Here is a 14,942-nt window from a genome sequence, read left to right as displayed (position 1 = left end):
ACTTGATGGCGGTTCTGGGATGGGTTGAAAAACAATAAAATGCGTGTCGCGTGCGTCGACGACCTGCAAACTTTGCCCTGCGACAGCGAGTTCGCTGTTCGCTTGACGTTCCAGTGTTCCGTAGACAGCGGCTGTTTTAGTTCTGCAAGCAGCGTTGTGACATTTTACCGTCGGTGGTGATAGCTTTCGTTTTCCGATTTTGGGCACACGTTTTCGAGAGAGCCCACTTGCCCGCAACACTTTCCGGTGGTTGTGTTGCTCACATTTACTTCTAATGCCGCTGCTAAAGCCGTGTTGCTCACACGCATTCGTTTTGCGAGTGAAGTTCACTGCAACTTGAAGTGGTTCGGCGACAAAACCGCCGCACGCGCCTCTGCGGCCGTTCTCCACGGCGGATGACTTGTTGGCGAGATACTACAGATGATCGGTAGAAGACCGACAGAAGACACAGGCCAGCGATACTTTGCGCTTTTTTCTTGTGTTTTCTTCGGTTCTTCCTGTTCGTGTGCAGCTATGCAATGTTCGTGTGCAATCACGAGCAAGAATTTGGAGACTACCGGTGCCGCGAAAGAAATCCTTTAGGTGTACATGTTTCGTAATCTCGATTCATATGCAACCCAAAACAGAGCTCCCGACGAGCGCACGGCGTGTTAACTGCACGACCACGGCGCAGAAAAAAACAAAAAAATTTAGCTGACGCCGCGTTTGCACGTCTCCAAATGTTTGCTCCGTGGTACAGCGCAGCTTCACATGGGTGGACCCGTTATCTGCATGAGCCCGGAGAATAATCCATCGCCAAGTGGTTCGGGGGAAGAAAATAACCACTCACAGCTAGGTAATTTGTGAACTCACTTTGAATCGTATATATGTGACAAATTGGGCTTGTTAATTGTTATATATGCCGTTCAGCAGGTAATGGGATGAAAGAATGTAGTTTTGTGTTTTCATAGCGAAATCATATACATAAATATGGGTGATGGTGAAGCAACATATTCAAACGTAATGCAGCTGCCTATAGCATGAATGCATGCTCCACAGCCAGACAGAAAACTGGTAAATGCAGCAAAACCTTGTTATAACTAAGTTGATAAGGGAGAGCCAAAATTACTTCATTATGTCCATTATTGCATGTATTGCGATATTATTTGCTCTGAGGTTTCAAGGGGCATTTCACTCACTACTTCATATATTGATTCATTATAACGAGGTTTCGATTAGACTGGTATGACAAGTGTACAGTTACGAAGGCATTCAAAGTCTCATATAGTGCGAAAATATTAACTATATACCCTGACTCTGTTCAATTAAACCCACATTAACCTAAGTGTACTTCCAGAGATGCCTCTTTCGACAGATAATTCTAAAATTCACATTTTTACTGTGGTAAATGAAATGTGCATGTTTCCATACCTACAGCACACAGCTGACTGCCTAGAGTTCCACATCAGTAGGATGCGAAGTCTACCCCGAGATCTCCATGCCACCTTTATTCTGGGTCTAGTATGTATATGTTCAAGCTCTCATTTTATTCACCATGTAACTCTGCCTGTGAATATGCGCATTTTGTGGCCAGCCTAGTGTCATTGCGCCATGCTTCTTGAATGGCACCAAATGCAACCAGCTCGAGATTGCCACTTCGTGAAACCAGATCGGCTCCAGCCTTTACAGTGCGGAAAATTTCTATAAAACTAAATCAAGGTAGTAAATTGGTGAAATCTTGTAAAACGTGTCAAAGAACAAAATGTACAGGCAAAGGAACCCTACATCCCAGAAGTACTTTGTTGTGAACTAGTTAGACTCATACTGAATGTAGTAACGTAGTGCATTCTGTCCTGTCTCTCTTTCCACCATTTGTATTTTGCACAGTATGTTACTTGTTGACAACTAGACATGTTCTTCTTGCTTATTTTTTACTCGTTTACTCTAACCTGACCTTTAAGGAGGCCCATGCACCAATGTGTGCACAAGTGCCTATCATTCAGGGCTTTGTTTTTGAGTAAAGTTTAATTCATTGCAACCTTGTACAACAGATAAGAGGAATAAGTGTTCAAGCCAGAGGCTTAGATGATGTGTGATATTTATGTTATTTCTTTTGCACCTTTCATATTGCTTCTTAGGCACAGAAGTGTACAAAACCTTGTTTAATATATTAAATATAGATCAGTGCCTTGTAACTACCACAAACATATTTCTTTTATTTAACACATGGCAGGGGCCATATAATCCTCAACTTCTTGAAGTACCTGTCCACATTTTCCCCACACCCCATATGGGGCGGTGCCAAATTGCCGGGTGCAGCTGTTTTAGCACACCGCTGCTCTGGCTTCTTCTTTTTGTCAGGTGCACCAAGCCTCTAGCATAAAAAATGCAATCAACATTGTGTTTGTTTTTGAGGGTCATTGCATTAGTTTTTTAGAGGTGGGTGAACTGTGAATTTGCCATTCGGCACTTTTTTTTTCTTTATTCAGACATATCCCCGCTTAGCCCGAAAGCGTTACAGCAGGGGGGTTACAAGCATGAAAAGAATACATCTTGATTCTCACTGCACACCTGTTCGCATGACAGTCGATTCCACTGAGCGTCAGTTTTTACGAAAAAAGAATTGGCATACAGGCCCGTCCTAGCCCGGTATTCTCTAATTTTGCACTGGTGGTCAGTGCGTGCCGATATATAGTTTAGTGGTTTTATGTGCATTTCCCTACCAATTCCAGTTTTGTTGTGATAGATTTCATACAGACGCTTTAGCAACAGCTTCTTTCGGCGAGATGACAGGGATACCCAGTTGAGCTCTGTTTTCATTGCTGTGCAACTGTACTTCCTCCCGTACCTACCCGAGACAAACCTGGCTGCTCTGTTTTGTATTTTTTCTGGTTTATTTATAAGACATATCTGTGACTGGTCCCAATTTTAAATTTCTTTGAATGTAATTCAAAGCAACTGCCGCTTTGCCAACTACATAGTCCACGTGTGCCCGCCAAGAGCAGTCGCCCGACAGCATCACGCCCAAATATTTAGTCTTGGATTTATTACTTAATATATTATTCATTAGACTGTAGCTAGCATCAATTTCTTTCTTCTTCTTAGTAAACCGCACATGGACGCACTTTCCGGTATTCAAGTTCATTTTCCACTTTGAGCACCATTCGCAAATACGATCTAGGTCGGCCTGCAGTTTGAGAACATCATCTCCATTATCGATTTTTCTATACACAATACAGTCATCTGCGAAAAGCCGCATGTTAAAGTCGATACCTAAGTTAATGTCATTAATATATATAAGAAAAAAAAAGAGGCCCCAGAACAGATCCTTGTGGGACGCCTGATGTGACCTCAAGATAATCTGAATTAGTACCATTTGGGACCACACGTTGACGGCGACTTGACAAACAGTTCTTTATCCAGCTAAAAACACTAGAATCTATACTTAACATTCGAAGTTTATGAAGTAGTAAAGAATGGCAAACAGTATCAAATGCTTTGCGGAAGTCCAGAAATATGCAGTCTATTTGTCCACCCAAATCAACTACAGACGCTAGGTCATCATAAAATTCAATCAGTTGTGCCGCACATGAAAACCCCTTGCGAAAATCCGTGTTGTCTGTTTGTAAGCAATGTGTTGTCCGTTAGATGTTCCATGATAGCCTTATATATTATGTGTTCCATGATCTTGCACGAAATCGAAGTAAGTGAGGTAGGTCTATAGTTAGTAACTTCTTTTTTAGAGCCCACTTTGTGAATAGGGACTACATTTGCAATTTTCCAGTCCTGTGGCATCTGACCAGTAGTTAATGACTTGTGAAATATTAAATAAAGGTAAAGCGAGATGGCGTGAGAACACTGTTTTAAAATTCTCTGAGAGATACCGTCAAGACCGATAGCCTTACTTTCATCAAGGTTTTTTAGCAGAGATTCAATGCCGCTAACGCCGAGTTTGATTGGTTTCATAAGAGGAACGTTGCTATTGGATGATTGTGGGCTGCATGCAGATTCAGAAAGAAAGACTGATTGGAAATATACGTTTGGGCATGTCGCTTTTTCTGCATCGTCAGAAAGAATGCGTTCATTGTAAATAATTTCATTTATTCCAACATCATCAGACCCACATCCCTTCAAATATTGCCAGAACGGTTTAGGATTTGTTTTCATTTTGTCATTTAATTGTTTAAGATACTGTTCTTTTGCTTTTTTCGACAGGCCTTTGTATTTGCGTGTTAATTCTTGTAGCCTTTTAAAACACGCATGTGTTTTTGTTCTTTTATGTATTTTAAACACATGCCTTAATTTTTAATTAACCTCAATACACGAAAGGTGATCCATGGTTTTTTACGTTTTTGGAGTCTAGCCGATTCAATACTTGGTACGAACTTCTCCGTAAGGTCAAACAGCTTTTGTTTAAATGTGCTCCACAAAAATTCTACTTCATGTTCCTCCACAAAGCATTCAAAAACAGGAAGAAAATCAAGAAGTTTATCAGAAATTGATGAATAATCGCCCTTTTCAAAGAAGAAAACTCTTCTGCTGATGCACTTTTTTATTCGCTGTACTTTCGTTTTGATCTCTGCAACCACAACCGAATGATCACTGATACCTGGAATGATATCAACATTACCAACTAAATTTGGCGAATTACAAAGGAGAAGATCTAGGGTACTATTAATTCGTGTGGGTTCGAGGACATACTGAAAAAAGCCAAAACTATCAACCAGGTTCCTCATTTCTAGATTAGTACGATTTGCATTCATTAACTCGCATGTACCATTTTCCCACTTTAGGTCGGGCAAGTTAAAATCACCCGCAAGCAGTATTATTTGGCCAGATACCTCCGAAACGATATCGTACAGCATTTCCAAAACACTGAAATTCATGCTTGGTGATCAATAAAACGCTCCAGTGACAAAAGAAAGATTATTAGCCAGTGTAACTGTGCACCAAACCGACTCGACTGAGTCATGACCGATGTTTTAGCCAGTGTAACTGTGCAGCAAACCGACTCGACTGAGTCATGACCGATGTTCAACATCGAAGACGAAAGGGACGAATGAACTAATATAAAAGCACCACCACCATGACCTGGCCTGTCGTTGCGATCAGCAGTATAGTTGCAGGGGAAGACTTCGCCATCAGTAATGGATGGGTTAAGCCAGGATTCAGTACCAAACACTATATCTGCCTTTAATGACTCAACCAATCCAGCAAACTCATCCATCTTGTTGACTATACTGTACTACGGCAATTTACCACCGCAATAACTAAATCACGATAAATAGAGCAAATATCATTTGTACGTCACCGTTTTGACAGGGCAATAGCTTCTTTCTTCTCATCGTCCCATGTAAACGATCTGCCATTTATGATCAGTTTATCGTCCTTCAACTTAACCTGGTTTTTCTTATCCGCCTTCTTTACTTTGCCGTATTCCCAAAGTTTCCATCGCACTGCTCGAGTTTCAAATGAAAAGTCCTGTTCTGCACTGTAAGAGGAGGAGAATTACAGAGAGCAGTAATCGCAAAAAAAGAGTAGTGGCTATTCCGTATATTCATTCAGTGTCGCACAGGCTTAAAAAAGTTGCTAGTAGATATGATGTTAATGTTGCTTTCACTGCTCCCAATAAGCTAGGTAAGATATGCGCTGCCGTACAGAATAAAAAGGAGCGGGTTAAAGGCAAAAAACGAACAGATATTTGTCCAGTGAAGCACAATAAGAACAACAGTTTTACTGAGTGTCGTATGGGTGTGGTTTATCAAATTCCCCTTAGCTGTGGCCAGTTCTACGTAGGGCAAACGGGACGGTGTATCAATCAGAGGCTAATGGAGCATAAAAGGTCGTTAACCGGTGGATCGCCTTCTAATCTTTCGCTACATTGCCTAGATTGTAACTGCAAGCCAGAGTTAGATGAATGCGCGATACTGGCATAAGAATGAAGATACGCGTCTTATGGTAGAGGCATGGCATATCTATAATGGTGGAAGTGCGTGCGTGAGTCAGCCTTCGATTACTTTACATAAGGAAGAGATTAAGTGCCTTAACAGTTATCTCTCACGTAGACCAGCACGTGTACCCGATTGACACGCGGTGTTACCATTCCTGAGCATGCGCAGATGAGTTTTGTGTCTTCTTTCATTTTTCGCCTCTGTGCTCCCTTCAGTGATAGTCGGCGTTCGTGTTGTCCACTTCTCTACTCTTGTGTCCTGTCTGCACGCCTCACTTCTATTTTGCATTATGAAGAGGAGCCCTTGAACTAGCTTGCATTCTTCAAAATGGCCATTTTTTCTTTATCGGATGAAAAATTTACATGTATAGGTCTTTTCTTCTGTTCATAAAAGCGACCAACCCGATGCGCCCTTTGAACCGACTGCAGTTTGTAGCGCAGGTACCCTTAACCAAGGCTTCAGATTGTTCCCACGTTTCAAACCAATCATTGTCATCTATCCCGTAAAACACGAAGTTCAATCTACGGCCTCTGTTTTCGAGGTCTACATTTTTCTTTTGCAGAATTCTTTCATGATGGCTTAGATCCCTATTACAGTTGCTTGTTCTTGTACTAGCTTCATAAGATTTCCTATCTGGTCTTGGGTTTTGTCAAGCTTGCCGTCCATTTCAGCCATTTTGGCATCATGACTAGTTATCCTGGCATCAATGTTTTCTAACTTATTCATAATAGTATCCTGTATTCAAGAAATCCATTTCGCCTTTATCAAAAGGCCCAGGGTTAAGCTCAATGTCGCCGGAAAGAGGCAAGAGCAAAACGAGCCATAAAACTCAGTTCACAACTAAACGAAAACGTTTATCACGTCCAGTGTACTGTACTCGCGCTGTACATGCAACACTCGCCCGCGTGGGAAGAGCCGGCAACGCCATGACTGCTTTAAAGATTTCAATTAGGTGAACAGTACTAACCTGCAGAAACAACAGTGGCGTAAGCTGAATGTCGGCAAGCGTGCCGGCTCTAAATCCCACGCAGTCAAGGTGCTGCGCAGCTATATCAGCCAGTCCTGGGTCATGTGTTTCGCAATGCTTGACGAGCCTGCTATCGACGTCATGGTCGAAGAAACCATCCCAGTGAGCCTTGCAGCGTTCTTCGTACAGCGATGAGCTTGCGTCAATTGTCGATATGTGCCATGAAGGGTCAGAAGATTGCTCGGGATAGCACGGATTAACTGCACGCCCACCAAGCGGTCGATGTGCAATCACCGTCCAGGAAGCACCGAAAACCTGCAGAAACAACAGTGGCGTAAGCTGCATGTCGGCAAGCGTGTCGGCAAGCGTCCTGGCTCTAAATCCTCGCTTTGTTTGCGGGTCATACTGGCAGCACCAACTTTCAGCAGTTATGCTTTTCGCAGAATGACATCTCGCCCTTTTCCAAAAGTATAGGGGCACTTGCTTTTGCAGTGGGCAAGTTTTGTATTCTGGTGGCAAACATTGCTGTTCAATTTAAAATCTATCATGTGCACAGCAGCATGGTGATTTTCTCGCTTTGTCCGTTTCACACATGTGCTGCGGTGTGTTGACAGACGGCCAGCTCTGAGGTCGCCTTGCACCAAATCTCTGCCCTCCAAAAACCTTTGGTGCCATGCAAAGGCACGGCTTCTTAATAATGCTCTGTCACTATACTTTTGCAGAATCATGTTCCATGTCTCACCAGGGGTTTTCCCTAGCCTAACACAGAAATCAATCCTCTCTGCTCGAAGTTTGTGTCGATCATGTCACTCATATAACATCCAATAAGTGCACCAATGAACGAAACAGCTGGTGAACTGAACTGGTTCAGCTGTGTTGCTAAGCACCGCTTTGTCCCTGATGAGTTTACATAGAAACCCTTCCAAGGCTGTGTCTGCTTTGAGCACTTATAAAGCAGCTCAATAACACCCATTTCTGGAGTTCTAAAAAATGAGTCTTCAAATTTTCTGACAAAGGATATATAAAGGAGTCATTCAAGATCGAGCTCTAAAAATGTGAGCTGTGGTTGCCAGTGAAAGAATAAAAGAAACGAGATAGTGGAGAAAAAGGTTTAGTTGGGAACGGTTTCAACCTTATAATCTCAACAAAAAAAATTGTAAACTATGCTACAGTGTGACTGAATGAAATAAAAATTAGGGTTATCCATGAACTTGGTCCTTCACTTTTTTTTTAGTGCCTAGGTGCTTGTTAGTAGATTGTTGTGCTTTTTGATGTTCTCTCCTGTACACATGATGCCTTTTGCTTTTCTTTTCAGATTGCTACTCTTGGCTGCACAGTGGTCACCTTCCAACACTACATAAAATTGTTTCATTGTATTTTTACACAGCCAGACATTTTGTAATCAATGAACCTATGTTCCTGGAAGTGTGCCCAATTCCCAGTCATATCTGGCTGACCTCGCATGAGGTTTAATAACCCACAGGATAACCAAAGTCACAATGTGTTTTAGCTGCTAGCTGATGTTTCTAACTGAAAGATGAACTTTTAGTGGGAAAGCATGGCATTGTATTTTTTAAGCATTCACTGGGGCTAGTACTGTTATGTCTGCCTTGTAAATGTGATTGGGTTTGCCATGTTTTCTAGTGATTCAAGTTAAAACGTAAGTTTGTAACATTGGTATGTGAAGTGCAACAGAGCGCTTAGATTCCTTGTCTACTTTGTTAGTGAAAGCTTACTTGCAGATGTGGTGGTGTGTTGTTTCTTCAACAAAGGCTAACCAGAAAGAACATTATGCGAAATGGTGTTATGAAAAGTCTACTTGTATGAACAGACATGAACAAGTGCCTCGCCAACTGAGGGTTTATTAAAAGACATGGGACTCGATCACAATAGCTGCTTGGCAGCTAAGTGGGTTTCAGAAAGGAAACTAGTTTACATAATGTCGAACAGCCAGATTGTTTTTTTTAACAGCACGACACAAAATGAAGATTAAAGGCACAGGACAGACTTGCCTGTGCCCCATCTTTTCTTCTTGTGAAACATCTGCTGTGCAACAAGATGTACCAAGAGCTCAAATGAACAGACTGCTAGTTTAAATAATATTTTGCTTTCCTGTCCCCACCTTTCTTCCTTTCAAATGCAGATTGTTTTGGTAAAGTTCTCAGTCATCATGCTACTGGCATTGGTTAAAGATGTTCACTGCAGAACAGTCTTTATTTTTGCCAGAGAAATGTTTGTAGATCTAAATGAAAGTGTGACAGTCCTTGTCTGCACCCCTGTGATGCCGCCCATAGCATCATATACGTTATGCTGTTTTGAAAGCTCGGAATTCTGATTTAAGTACAGGAAACTTAATGCACAGTCTATAGTAGTGTTTCTGATACACTTGAAAAAGTTTTCGATTGTGGATAGTTCAGCAGACTAATTACTCATTATTATTTACCCTACTAATTAAGTTATAACTCTGGTAACATTTCGTTGTTGTTTTGTCTGCAAATATACTCTTCATAGCCACAAATAAAAGTGTTGTCACATTTTTCATTGAGGTGTGCCTGGGCATTACAGCAGCGTTTAATGGATCGGTGCCATGTGGAGCACTAGTGCACCCAAAATCATTCATCATGGTGCCCGTTCACAAGACCAACTGCGAGGTTAGCAACCTCTCTGTGACCTCAAAATTGAACCAACTGAGATGTGTGGCTCGTTCGTTTGTCACGATGCACTGAGGCACTTGACCCATGGGTGGGGCATGAAGCGCAGAACTTTAGACATTGAGCAACAGCTTCTACAGACAACCGGTTAACTTTTTCTCATTCACATATTTCTGAAACTATAGGTGCAGTAATTGACACACACAGAATCAGCACCCTTGAAGAATATTTCTGAAACATTTGTCAGTATTTGCGTGCAAGTACTTTGGGACTCCCCACCCAGTACAGGTTGGCAGGCATCTTGGGTGACATTATAAAAGCTTGTCGCTTTGTCTTTGCCCATTTTTGCTTTCCTGCGAGTCTTTCCTTGCTGTCTGTTGTGTCAAAGCAAAGCTTCCTTGCTACCTCACATAATTTGCGATGAACAACAGTTAACCCTGACTTTGGCTCACTCTTGTTAGCAGCACCACTTCATTTCCATTTATATTAATCCTGTCTCCTGCAGTATTTGTATTTTCATTGTTGTGCAGTTGGTTCATTGCAAAACCGAAAAATGACCTCTGCCATGCTGAAGAGGGCACCTACATTTGACTGGCTAAAATGTAGAGACTAAATGTGCTCCATTGCATGCATGTCTTGTTCCTCTGTCCTCATTTGGTTTATGCTGTTGAATTCTCAGCTTTGAGTCTTTATTTTCTTCTACAATGCATCCTTTTTACTGGCAGTTCGGCATCTTTTGTGCTACCTATGCTGGTGCGCTGCTTTGTGTAAATACATATCGCATGATTTCTTGGACACTCACCAAGATTTCGCCTACTGCAACAACCATGTGTGAACATTTGTTACTACTGTGCGAACTCATCTAACACTGTGGATTGTACTTATTTCCATCACCAAGTACTGTGTTTATCTTGCCTGTTGTTCAGTTGTTTTTAGTTCTTAGCACAACAAAATGAACTGCGAATGTTTCTGTAACCTCCCCTCAAGCAATGTTCTGAACCTGTGATGTATATGAATAAATAAAGAACAGCGTAACCCTAGGGATGCTCTTACGCATCATTTTACTTTTGTTGCCATTTGTTGGTGCCAAGTTGTTTCTGTTCCACTGCAGTTCCTGGTCCTGATGACTGTGGGATGCCCTTCTGTTGGACCTCGATGGACGAGCTGCAGATGGGCCAGGCTTCCCGTGGAAGAGTGTTGCCCAGAAGGGAAGCCTCGGAGAGCAGTGGCCGATTCTCGTGCCACTTCTGCCCGTACGTCTCAAACAATGCTGCCAATCTCCAGAGGCACGTCCGAGTGCACACTGGAGAGAAGCCGTTCAAGTGCAGGCACTGCCCGGCTGCATTCTCACAGAGTGGCAATTACAAGCGCCACTTGCGCAACCACGGCACCGAAGAACAATTCAAGTGCCGTCCGCGGCCAACGGTACTTTCTCGGAGTGCTGCCTTGGTGCGTGCCATGTCCACTTCAGAAGGACAAAAATGAAGAAAACTTTGCGAGCACCATGAGCCCATACTTGTGTTCCAGAAATTACTTCTTGAGAACTTGGTCCTTGACCCAGATATTTCACAGAGCTCACAAATGCAACCACTGCTCGTGTGTTACCACCCAGAAGAGCCCTCTGTTACACTGCATGGCTATGCACAAAGACTTGAAACTTGTGCTGTTACCTGAGCCAAGCACAGAAATGAAGTGAGCAGGCACTAATTGCGATGCATAACCACAAGGGACAGTAAAAGTGTGGTTTGCACTGTCAAGTTTTCTGCGAAGCACCAATTTGCCCTGTTAACAATGCTACTATATACTAGTCAGGCAGAGAGTACCTTGAATATTTGTTTTCTCGAAAAAAATACCAAAGAACATGAAAAGCTCACTATGTTCTATTTCAAATAAAAAGTGGCATCTTGTCATTGTTCCCCACTTTACTGCTACAGCACGTGTTCTTTTGCTTGTTAGTAGCACTTGGTGTGCAGCACAACTGCTGAGAATCGCAAGTTCTTGCAAGCGCATTTCTCTGCATTGACACTTGATGCTTTGCACATGAGCATGTTTTTTGACGATAAGCACATTGCAGCAGCCTCAATTCCTCAATGATTTGCCATCTTACAAGGAACGTGATGGTTGAGAAAAAAGTTGCGGCAGAACCCATCTTACGATGTCTGTTGATGGTAATGCATTTACCATTGAATCAACATAGCCACACAATGTATTGCCACCATCGAAACGAGGTATGTATGAGGTATTTACAGCAGCAGGACTCCTCTTTCGTGCTTTCATAAGAACCCTCAGCATAGTTCAGCGTCGCTGCCGTGAAGCCTGCACATGGCCTTCGAAATGCATGGCGTGTGTGGGAAGGCGTGCTGCCACTGATCTGGGACGGGCTGTTGCCATCGACCGCCACAGAGTCTGCCTGTGGCCTCCGAGGCGAGAAGCAAGCACTGAGCATTGTTCCCCAACTTGACACGCACTCGGTGGCGCATACTTGGCAACCCAAGTTGGCGAGAGGTCCACTTAAAGGGGTGGAGACATCAAAACTTTCGTTCATGCGTTTGTTGATTCAAACGTTGCGTCATGCTTCAGGGAGCACGATACACACAGCGGGATTCATATATATCCGATAAATAATTTAATAATAGCATTATTATACCAAGCGATTTCGGTTTCGGTTTCTGGGCTCCGGGGCATGCTATGACGTCACAGAGGAGAAAATGCAACATGGCTTGGTCACGTGGGCCACAAAAAATAGTGACGTAAAACTATGCTGCGTCGTCTGCTCGCGTATACGCCTGCTCTGCCAGCAGAGGTCAACAACTGGCGATTCGTAGTGCATGTCGCGATTATTATAATTATTGCGAAGAGCGACAACAATGGTAAGAAAATGTGGGGCCTTGTGAGAGTCGGTGATTCATTCCGAAGCGCCGTAAGCTTTAGCTTTGAAGTGAACCGGAAAAGGCCCATAGCGACGATATCGGCGGCGCCGAATGATCAGAGGCGGTGAAGCTGCCGTCGGTGCCAGAGTGACCGCTCCTCGGTCGCTGATTGGCCGCTTCGCCATACGGCTGCCGCTCAAATGGGTCCCGGGCTAGTTCTCTCTACGGCAAGGAAATGTCGTTCGCGAGCAAAACCGCCGTCGCACGGGGGCCCGCGAACGGCAAACGGCGTGCGGCGAGTTTCCATGCCGGTAACGTGGACGGGCCCTTACATTGAGAAAGGCCAAGCGAACGAGAGACCGCTCCGAGCTGCCGAACTATGCGATTATGAGAGGAGAGAAGCGGACAACTTTCGGAGTCGGCCGGAAAGGCCCGTCCGCACGGCAACTCGCCGCACGCAGTTTGCCATTCGCGGGCCGCCGTGCGGCGTTCGTGTTGTCCACTTCTCTCCTTTTGTGTCCGTCTCTGCACGCCTTACCCCTTCTTTGCATTAAGAAAGGATTTCTGCAGGCTATGCTCGGTCGCTCGGCTCAGCAGGCTCCGTAATCGGCATTTCATCGCTACTCATCATACGTCACGTATTTGTGCTAGTGTGCTATGACGTCAATATTTTCGTTCCTCCTCTGTGACGTAGTAACTGCCGCACTAGCGATGGGTCTCGACTACGAGAAGGAGTTTTTAATGAGCTGAATTAAAATTATTTTGAAATGTTTGCAGCGAGGAGAGAAGCGGACAACACGAACGCCGCCTATGCTGGTCCCTTTCGGAGCTAGTGTTACACTCAAACGTGCACGGCAACTCGCCGCACGCAGTTCGCCGTTCGCGGGCCGCCGTGCGGCGTTCGTGTTTTCCACTTCTCTCCTCTTGTGTCCGTGTCTGCATGTCTTACCCCTTCTTTGCATTAAGAAAGGATTCCTATATGCCTGTTGCTCGGTCATATTGGAGGCTATGCTCGGTCGCTCGGCTCCGCAGGCTCCGCAATCGGCATTTCATCGCTACTCATCATACGTCACGTTTTTGTGCTAGTGTGCTAAGACGTCAGTATTTTCGTTCCTCCTCTGTGACGTAGAAACTGCCGCGCTAGCGATGGGTCTCGACTACGAGAAGGAGTTTTTAATGACTTTTTGGAGCTGAATTAAAATTACTTTGAAATGTTTGAAGCGTCCAATACCTTGTTATGGGTGTCCTTGCATACGGAAGCAGCCTACAACATGCTTTTTATAGCCTCAAAATTTGGTGTCCCAACCCCTTTAAAAGATGTGCCCATACCCTGTGCATTCATGGCACAGCTCGCTAAAGCGTTGGCATGAAAGCCATTTATTGAAACGGGGCACATACCCACTGCATTTGTGGCACAGCCTGCTTATGCATTGGGCTACTTTCCTTGAGGATTCCTTGAGAGTTCGGATTGATTCCACTCAGCAGTGAAGAAGTTTAGGACACCTTTTTCATCACTGTAGAGCAGCACGCTTCCAGTGTGATATACCTAGTTACCCAAGTCGGCATCAAAGACGTTCCGTGAACTTTCCGGGCATCTGTCTGTCTCTGTCTGTCTGTCCATCTGTTGATCCATCCATCCATGTTCCTATCTGACCATTTTCCCGCCTGCTTGCATAGAAACTCTGTTCTCACTATTAATGACGAAATTGTTATTTGAGAAGCCTAATATAGTGTTCAATCTAGCATGACTCAATATTTTCATTCAGTGTTCCTGGAAACTGACTGCATGCATATACAGTCCTGCCTGAATATGGTGAACTTTGATGCAACAAATTATCAGATATGAGGAAGTTAATATAAAATGTTATGACTGACATCAGCATGTAATGATCATATGCTTATAAAATCAGTATTATAGTGGATATAATAAAGGCACCTGTGTCAGGTGTGGCTTTGCTACAAGATTCAACTGCACTGGTTTGTTAAGCTTTTAAGTTCCAAGCAAGAGTACAACTTTTTCGCACGATCTGCTGCTGCCTTTTCATTCAAGCAAGGTAAGCTCATTCATTCTATTTGCCATCGTGATGAGCTTGCAATTTTAGGCATTTGTTTTTAATATTCAGCAGGCACTTGTTAGCAATTATTTTCCTTGGGCAAAGTCAGCACTTATCCACAAACCCCTGCACTCTCCCCTTTCTTATTTTTACAATGCCGACTTTCTGACTCTTTCATGGTTTGGAAACTTACATTGCATCTACATCGCTAAGTAAACAAAGCAACGATGGAGAAGGCTTTATTGTAATAAAGGCAGTGGAGCATAATATTTACAACTAAAGCTTTTTGTTAAAATATATGAATAAATATTACCAGAGATTCTTGTCAGAGAATTGGTGGCGTTTTGGGGAAAAGCCGTACTCCATGTTGATGCTAGATACAGAAACGGAAAGCACTTAGAAGTGCTGCATCTTAAGAGGTATCACCACTGACAGTGCGTTCGCTGAAAAAAATTCATGAGCCATTCCAC

At 43.5% G+C, this 14,942-nt stretch overlaps 1 long non-coding RNA gene across 1 annotated transcript; it reads left to right on the top strand.

Annotated features, from left to right (window-relative positions):
* Positions 1-31: 31 nt before the first annotated feature.
* On the top strand, positions 32-11,461 carry LOC139061391 (uncharacterized). The gene is made up of 3 exons (XR_011515430.1): positions 32-835; positions 1,417-1,500; positions 10,660-11,461. It is a non-coding gene; the product is annotated as an uncharacterized lncRNA (long non-coding RNA).
* The last annotated feature ends 3,481 nt before the right edge of the window (positions 11,462-14,942 follow it).

This window comes from Dermacentor albipictus, chromosome 6, assembly GCF_038994185.2.
Source record: "Dermacentor albipictus isolate Rhodes 1998 colony chromosome 6, USDA_Dalb.pri_finalv2, whole genome shotgun sequence".
Classification (NCBI taxonomy): Eukaryota; Metazoa; Arthropoda; class Arachnida; order Ixodida; family Ixodidae; genus Dermacentor; species Dermacentor albipictus.
Note: the sequence above shows the minus strand (reverse complement) of the source record. Positions and strands in the feature narration are given on the sequence as shown.